This window comes from Capsicum annuum, unplaced genomic scaffold, assembly GCF_002878395.1.
Source record: "Capsicum annuum cultivar UCD-10X-F1 unplaced genomic scaffold, UCD10Xv1.1 ctg4557, whole genome shotgun sequence".
NCBI classification, from domain to species: Eukaryota; Viridiplantae; Streptophyta; class Magnoliopsida; order Solanales; family Solanaceae; genus Capsicum; species Capsicum annuum.
Window position 1 is genome coordinate 226,979 of NW_025853076.1, and position 9,445 is coordinate 236,423.

The window sequence follows — 9,445 nt, forward strand, 5'->3', positions numbered from 1 at the left end:
ACTACCACCTTGATAGCTAGTCTTAGAGTACATGGCAACTGCATCAGCTGCATTAGGAGCAGGACCAAGAAGACTCATCACATGCACAAACTGAGCCACAATTTTTTTATTCTCATCACTTATGATCATAGAGTAGGCTATGTTGGCAGTTGGTAGCAGTGTCATCAACAAAATTTGGCTTCTTACTTGGGAGTATGTGTCATTTAAGCCCATTAGGAATTGATATAACTTTTGTCTTTGAAGATAAGCAAAGAACTCTCTTGATTTTTCACAGGCTCTAAATATTCAAACTCATCCCATAAATCTTTCAGCTTAGTTAAACATACAGACACAGATTGAACTCCCTGAGTCATGGTTGTAATTTCATGGTGCAAATTCTAAGTTCTTGAACCATCTATTTTATCAAATCTTTCCTTAAGATCTAACCATACAAATAATACAGTCGAGGCATGGACCAGTACCCCTCCAAGCAGTTCAGTAGAAACTACATTCATAAGCCATGAAAGTACTATAGCATTGACTCTTTCCCATTCGTTTCCCAGGTCAGTAGAGAAATTTTCTCTTACAAGAGCCATCAACTATATCAAATTTGTTACGCCCTAGTAGTGCAATTCAAACAGCCTTACTCCATACAACATAGTTTTCACTCCCCTTTAATTGGAAAGACACAAGAGAAGTACCTGATACATCTGCCGTAGATAAGAACCAAGGATGATTATAATCTAATGGAGGCTGCAGTGGCCGTGGATCCACTATTGTTGGAAACTGATCCAATTCTTCGCACATCAAAAGTTATCTTCAATATAGTAGAGTTACTTTCAGAGAAACTCACTTAGTCAAGCAGTTACTTTCAGAGTAACCAAGAAATTACCAGAATTCTGAAATTCTTGAATGTGCAGATGAACACCAAAAATTCAAAACAAAAATTGTTGGATCGACAAGAGCACTGATTCAATTTAGTAAGCTCTAATACCACGAAGAATAATGCAGTAACTCACAATAAGAGTAAATCACTGTACCATAGAAATAGAGGAAGAGATTGGAGAAGATCAACCATCTTAGAATTAGAGAAGAAAGAGAAGAATGAAGAGTAAATCATTATGTTGTATTGATATATTTTGAATTTTGTTCTTGTTAGTAGTACATAGTCGATTATATATAGAGATGTTAGAGTTGTGACCCAAACTTTGTTGATCCGGACTTGAAAGTTTCACGGTGCGACTCATGTTTGTGACTTTCAAAATACCAAGCCTGTAAGTACTCCATTAGAAGCTCATGACTTCAAACTCTCGGCCATGTTATCTCCAAAGATAGATGATGACCGTGACTACATGTCTCGAGTTCCATACTCTAGTGCCATCGGGTCTCTTATGTATGCGATGGTGTGTTTTCGACCAGATTTATCTTATGCATTCAGTGCAGCTAGGAAAAAGAACATTGGAAAGAAGTTAAGTGGATTTTTAGATACTTGCATGGATCTGCTAATATTTGTTTGCAGTTTGGGCAAAATAGAGATGGAGTAATCGAGTATGTTGATTCTGATTTTGCAGGAGACCATGATAAAAAGAGATCCCTTACAAGCTATGTTTTCACCATTGGTGGTTGTGCTATCAGTTGAAAAGCTACCTTACAAACTACGATTGCTTTGTCAACTACTGAGGCAGAGTACATAGCTATTACAGAGGCTTTCAAGGAAGCTATTTGGTTGAAGGGTCTGTTTGGTGAACTTAGAAAAGACTTACAGATTACTACGATTTTTTGTGACAGTCAGAGTGCTATCTTCCTTACGAAAGATCAGTTGTTTCACGAGAGAATAAAGCACATCGATATTCGGTATCATTTTGTGCGTGAAATTATTGGTCGTGGTGATATTGTGGTGAACAAGATTAGTACCCATGATAACCCTACTGATATGATGACCAAGACACTACCAAGTGCAAAGTTTGAGCATTGCTTGGACTTGGTTTGTGTTGGCTGTTATGATGTTCCCTTAGGGGATTTTGTGGATGAGGTAGAGAGTTTGTCTTGAAATGGATTTGAGTTGTGAATTAGAATTCGTGTCAAGGTGGAGATTATTAGAGTTGTGACCAGAATTTTATTGATATGGCCCTGAAAGTTTCGCACTGTGACTCATGTTGGTGATTTTTAATTGGGTCTGTGGTGGTAGCGTAGGATAGGCCTGATCCCGGAGCCAGTATGCACCTTTATGTTTTTGGGCCTAGGACTTATCTGTATGCATGTATTATATAAGTGCATTTAGTGGGTTGTTTTGAGTATTCAGAAAATATGCACATTCTCCACATTGTACTCCTCTCCTTTTATAGTGAAATTTCTCTGCCTCTGCCCGTGGTTTCTCCCGCAAGGGTTTCCACGTAAATCTGTTGTGCTGTTTTTATTTTTCTTTTACTTGTGGTTTTTATAGGAGTATTTGTTACTTCCTGTTTTATTTGTTTAGTTTATAAAGTTAAGACATAATCTTTATTTTTCTGCATTTGTAGGCAGTGAATTGTACTTTATCTCCTGTACCACATCTTGTTCTGCAACTGCCCATTCATATGTTTTAGTACAATCCGAGTCTGTTATTTTTAACCTTCTCTGTCTTGTTCCATTGTTCCAGGGGCCCAACATTTGGAACTAGAGGGAAGATTGTATTGTCTTTCAAAGATAGTCCATCGGCAAAGGTTGGCGTCCAATTTGATAAACCCATCCCACTTGGCATTAACTTAGGTGGTCTTTCCGAAGATGCTCACGGATTGTTTTGCAAAGGTACTTTTGGAATGGCAGTTAACTATTTTCCTTAGTTTATATATTAAGTTAACATCATTCTTAATTATGCATTCATAGTTTTACTTCCAATGTATTTTACCATCACTTCCTCTCAGTCGATGAACTGCACTAAGAAGGCACTGGACAGGATGATCTGGAAAATTTACTCGTTAACAGATTGTTTGAGGTGTGATTTGTTTCAACAAATAAGAATAAGTTCGTTTGAAAACTAATATGTGGGATTCCTGCTCCTTTCTTTTTGTATTTTTTTGTAAACTTTAGTCTTTGCCTTTCATTCTAGTTTTTCAGGTTGTAATCATAGAAAGCAGAAATTCCCCAGTCATACTGTTCATGAAAGATGCTGAGAAGACTACGGCAGGAAATTCAGTGTCATATTCAATGTACAAAAGTTGGCTTGAGAAGATTCCAGATAATATTGTGATCATTTGGTCTCACATTCATTCAGATGATCATAAGGAGGAGGTACTATTTTCAGATCATAATGCCCAAGAATAGATGCCTGTGATTATATCTTTTCCTGTAATAATGTGTATACAGTGTATTAAGTGGCCTGTAATGGAAATTTCTTATGGATTAAATTTCTTGGCTTTAGTAGTTATCGGTGCCAAAACTTTGTGAGACCGATGCTTGATCGAGAGGATGAGAGGGGACTCTTATTATAGAAAAAAGTTCAAAATATCAACTTCGCATCACAAAAGAGACATTAGTTTAGCTATATATATCAATGCATGCATGCACATGCAGCATACACAGACACAGACGCAAACACACAAATAATTTTCACACGCACACATATGAACACTACAGAGTGTGGCTATGAACACTACATAGTGTGGCATACACCCACACTCTCAACGACAACAACAACAATGACATACCCAATGTAATCCTACAAGTAGAGTATAGGACCTTACCTCTACAAGGTAGAGAGACTGGTTCTGATAGATCCTCGGCGCAAGTAAAAGCATTACAAAGAAAAACAATTTGAAAGAATGACCAACGTTCTTAAAAGCGAGAAGCACAAAAAAGCTCTAAGGTACGTAGGGGGTGATACAATCCCACATTAGTTGGGTATTGCAGTGGTGATTTATTTATATGGACTTGGGTAAATACTCCCCTAATGAGCTAGCTAGCCCTTGGGGTAAAGTTATGCCAAATGCCATATTTTTACACATATATCCTTTCAATTGCTTGACAAAATAAGGCCTAAACATTCTTTTTCTATTTTACTCTTCGCAGTCACAACCTAAAGGATCTCTCTTCACCAAATTGGGCAGCATTTTATATGAGCTCGCCTTCCCGGTATAAGGTCTTCAGTTTTTTTTAAGAACTTTCAGTTAGTGCTGAAAATATCTTGTAAATGAGGCTGTCGAATTATAAATAACGGGAAAAGGACCCTGCTTTACATGTAGGCCGCCTATGTTCTTTTTCATCATTTTTTTTTTGGGTCCTGTTGATGTCTTTGGTATTAAACTAAGGCATTTGGATACAAATTACTACTTGTTTGTTCGGAAACTAGGCTTATTTTGTAAATAAATCTAAAAGGATTTTCAGAAATTAAACCATCAAAGAGATCTTATTTTCTAAAAGCAGCTACTTCTTTGATAAATGTCTCAACCAATATTTTATAAAACCAAACCACAAAAATATTGTAATTCTAACTAAGTTCCTCTTGCTTATGACCGTGAATTTGTCCTTTATTGTCCTCATTTTTTTTTTAAATAATTTTTCTAATTCTTCGCTGTCTTTCGGTTCCTTTCCTCTTCATTTAAGGTGCTTTTTCCGCTTCACCAACATTAGTGTTGTTTACATTGTTTAAAAGAAATTTATCTTTTCCAAAAAAGTGTCATTTACATTCGAAAACCCTGGATAAGAATTATTCTTTGTGTTGTATTACCGTTGAAAAAACACAGCCATATGACAACTTAATTGTCTTTTTAAAATAGTACTGAATTTTGACTTGTTCAGGATAGTTTTGGGAAGATGCAAGACAAGGGGAAACAGGTTGCAAGCACAAATAAATTTCTGATGAAACTTTTCCCAAATAAAGTGGTTATCTACATGCCGCAGGTCTGTTTTTTAAATTCTATAGAATTTTAAATTCTTTAGCAAATCATTGAGTGACTTTGAGTAGTGCAGGATGACACACTTCTGTCTACTTGGAAACAACAACTGGATCAAGATGCTGAAACCCTAACAGTGAAAGAAAATTTTAATAGCTTGAAAACAGTAAGGCTTTCTGACCTTTGAAGTTATGAATGACCAATTTTTCACCTCACATTTGTGAATCCCCTCAGAAAGTACGATATGTTTCCAACTTAAAATGGAGACTTGACTTCCCAAATATGTTTCCAAGGCCATTTGGACCCCTGTGTAAAAACAATAAGTTGACTTTACGGTTAAGATCGTCTTACTGTAGACTTTCAATGTTAAGTAATCTTCACTTTCTGTTGTCCCTCTGGAACACCTCCAGCTGCTGCAGAAGTTAACTCCGTCAATTTCTTAGCTGCTTACTATCCCTCTGAAACTGAAATTCCACCCTCGTTGACTCAATATATTCCTGATTTCCCCAAGAATTCTGTCAATGTATTTCCAGCATTCTAAGACTAGGTTACTGTTCTCTGATATCCTTTTTTTTTTTTTTAAATTGTGTGAACAAGTTGAATGATTGATTTATGAATTCAATAGATTAATGACATGAATTCTGTCTTTAACTACTTATTGCTATATGATTGTCGTTCTTATATAGGTTTTGAGCCGGATTGGGTTAGAATGCAACGGACTCGAGACATTGTGCATCAAAGACCATAATTTTTCTGTTAAAAGTAAGCTGCTGCTTTCAGTATTCTTCCTTTTTCTTCACATAGTTGTGGGAAGGGGGTTGAGGGATGCGTGGGATACTTTAGATTCTCACTATTATATACATCACTGTGTCTTTTAGATCATTCAAAATCTCTATCACATCCGTGTCAATCCGACACAATTTGGGTGTGGGTGTAGGATCTATACAGTATTTGATCGAGCTAACTTATGTGCTTTGACTATACTATAGGCTAAGATCATAGGTTGATTGGATATTATGTGTTATCATCATTGGCGGATCCAGGAATTTTCTTCAGGAGGTTCGAAAATTAAAAATATAAATGTGTGAAAAAGCCAATAAAATTTACAATTTCAAGGGATGTAAAATATTTTATTTATTTATTTATATAGCATTAGCACCTATCGTTTTTGTTTTATAATAAGAGCTGTACAGTACATTTAATATTTATAATAAGAGCTGGCAGTGAAAATAACACCACTGGGCTATGTAAGTGCCTTGTTTCATGTGGTTCAACATTAATATATGTACATAAATATAGATTTTCTACTTTCTCTATACAATGTAATTTTTTGCCGAGGGGGTTCGGGTGAACCCCCTGTGAACCACCTAGGTCTGCCCCTGGTTATCATAAGTTGTTGTTCTTGTCTTTCTTTTACTTGTAGTTTGCTTATTCTATCCGAATCATAACATCCTTCATTACCAAAAAACAAGGAAGAAAAGACAATTATGTCGATCAGGTGTTGTTTTTTTTTGCAAAAAGAGCTGAATTATTGGGTGCTTGAAGGTGCAGAGAAGGTTGTTGGATGGGCGTTGAGCCATCATTTGATGCGGAACACTCAAGCAGATGTTGACATGTGGCTTGTCTTATCTCCCGTTAGGTAATAGAAATAGCAGCATCTGATATTCTCCTATCCATGATTTTCTTTGACTATAATGATTGTTGAATTGAACAATTGCAGGAATCTTTTGCAATTTAACAGCATTCAGTATGGGTTGGAACTCTTAGAAGCAAAGCAAAATGATACCAAGAGCTTGAAGAAGTCACTCAAGGTGATTATAATATTCCTTATCTGATGCTTTGCGAAATTTGTATAAAAAGTTCCTTGATTTGATATGGCAGATACTGACTTCGGAACTGATGTACTAGTTTTTGTCCAACGCAGGATGTTGAAACAGACAATGAGTTTGACAAGGCACTTCTGGCTGATGTCATTCCCCCCAGTGATATTGGGGTGACATTTGATGATATCGGTGCACTAGAAAGTGTCAAGGATACGTTAAAAGAGCTGATCATGCTTCCATTACAAAGACCTGAACTTTCTCCAAGAGTCAACTAACCAAGGTTTACATATGCAATTTATCCATATTTTGCTCGTCTAAGTAGATTTGCTTGTATAGAAGTTTGGAAGTATTTGACCTTTTTGTTCAAGGATCAATTACTCCAGCTTTGTTTATATCCATTTGTTTTTCCCACTAAAATAAGAGTATTAGTATTACCTAATAATGTTGGTTTAAGTTTGACAACATTACTTCCACAGTTAAACTTGAAGATAAAGATAGTTATTTATATTTCTTACTCTTGGGTTTGTTTCATCTGAGCAGTTTGACAGGAAGTTTGTGCTTGATGAAAAATGTTACTCCAACTGTTGTTTCTCTCCTTTTGGGATTTGAATTTTCAAGCAATTATCTAGAGATTTGTGATTATTTAAGAAAATATTGCTCTTCAATTTCATTCTCAGCCCTGCAATGGAATACTTTTGTTTGGTCCTCTTGGAACTGGGAAAACCATGCTGGCAAAAGCCGTTGCCACTGAAGCGGGAGCAAATTTAATTAATATTTCAATGTCAAGTATTAGTTCAAAGGTTTGTTTTCTTGGAGTTTATTTGTGGTCGATTGAGTATAGGTGATGTTGTTCATAGTAGTTTCTTAGCATTAGAACAACCGTAATCCTTTTCTTTTCCAATGCCGCAGTGGTCTGGCGAGGGTGAGAAATGCATAAAAGCTGTCTTCTAGCTGGCTAGTAAAATTGCTCCCAGCATTATTTTTGTTGATGAAGTATTCTTCCTTAGATGTTAGCATGTTTCTTTCATCCTTATGCTTTAAAATTAGATCCTTTTTCTGATACCATTTGTCTCCTGTTTGTTTATGCGGCTTTCTCAAGGTTGATAGTATGCTGGGAAGAAGGGAAAATCCAGAAGAACATCAGGCAATGCGCAGATTGAAAAATAAATTCATGCTGAATTGGGATGGGTTACGCACAAAGGATACTGAATGAGTTCTGATAGTTGCAGCAACAAACATGCCATTTGACCTTGATGAAGCTGTTATAAGGCGGCTGTCACGCAGGTAAAAGAGGAATGACTAATTTGCAGATATTATTGAACAAATTCTTTTAACACTTGCTTAATGCCCTTTTCATGTCTTTTCTGTACAGGTTGATGGTCAATTTACCAGATGCTTCAAATAGAGCAAAAATTCTAAAAGTGATACTCGCAAAAGAAGACTTGGCTCAGGATGTTGATCTGGAATCAGTTGCAAGTATGACTGACGGATATTCCGGAAGTGACCTTAAGGTGTCTGCATGCTATTCTTGTTTTCTTTGATAAATAACTTGTCCTTGTTTCATCTTTCTGATGTTTGAATTTGCTGTGTTTTTCTAATTTAACTCCTTTATCATGTAGAATCTCTGTGCAACCGCTGCATATCGACCCATTAGAGATATCCTAGGAAAGGAAAAAAAGGTACTACATTTCTTTTGTTGATGTGTGTTCATTGACTGCTTAGCTGAGGTAGAAAATAACTTGTTGGCTGTTCCAATGGATTTTCTTGGTAGTTCATTGATTGTTATGGATGCCTATTCCACTTTCTTTAGATAATTTTTCATATGCTTTAGAGGATCCTTTTGAAGTATCTTAATTCAAATGTATGTTGTTTTTGGTCCTGGATTTGGTGGAGAGGAACTTTCTTCTAAAAATCCGTGGAGTTAAACTTTGACCACTTGGGTTTGTGAAAAGAAAAGGCAGTCTGGTGCATGAAGCATCCACATTCTCACAAAGTCCGGAGAAGGTCGCACTGCAATGGGGCATGATGTAGGAAGCCTACATTGGCGCAAGCATCAGTGAGATTTCACAACTCGGGAGAAACATAAGTTTGAGGGCCAGCTCACTTAATATAAACTAAAAATGTATAAAGCATATCAAACAATATAGATGTCACGACCCGAGCCGGAAACCTAGCCGTAACGAGCATCTGAAACTATGAAGGTCCGGACGCTCTTCTAAATCTGGTAATCATGCACAATATTCATATAGTCTAATAAAATTTGCGGGAAACAATACATGACGGAACCATGGTCAATCTCATAAACTTGAACAATTTTAAAAGGAAAATTATGAATGACCTAAACATGTGACAACCGTCTGCGAAATGTCTAACATTACATTAGCCATCATACATCTGAGACAAATTTGGGACAAGGCCCCCAATAGACCAAGAAAAAGGAAAAAGAAACAATGATATCTGAAAATCTAGCCTTACGAAAGAGAGAAGGCTCACCAACTACAACTTCTGACACACACGGATCTACTGCTTGGGACCGCAGAACTGTGCCTCGGATCCTGGAATATAGGGAGTCAATATAGATGTACTGGTATGTAGAGTAATCCAAAAACAAAATACAACTAATACAACATAGGTGAGAGCTATTATAAAACACGTTAACGCAAAGTCATTTGAAAACACATGGGCATAGTACAATGATTTTCAACAATAATGTAGCACTATGGAGCTAGATGGTACACCCTACAATTTTACATTTTCACTGACTGCCAAATC

General features: G+C 36.5%; 1 pseudogene; it reads left to right on the top strand.

Annotated features, from left to right (window-relative positions):
- The first annotated feature begins 725 nt into the window (after positions 1-725).
- Positions 726-9,445, top strand: part of LOC107873920 — a 71,160-nt pseudogene continuing 62,440 nt past the window's right edge.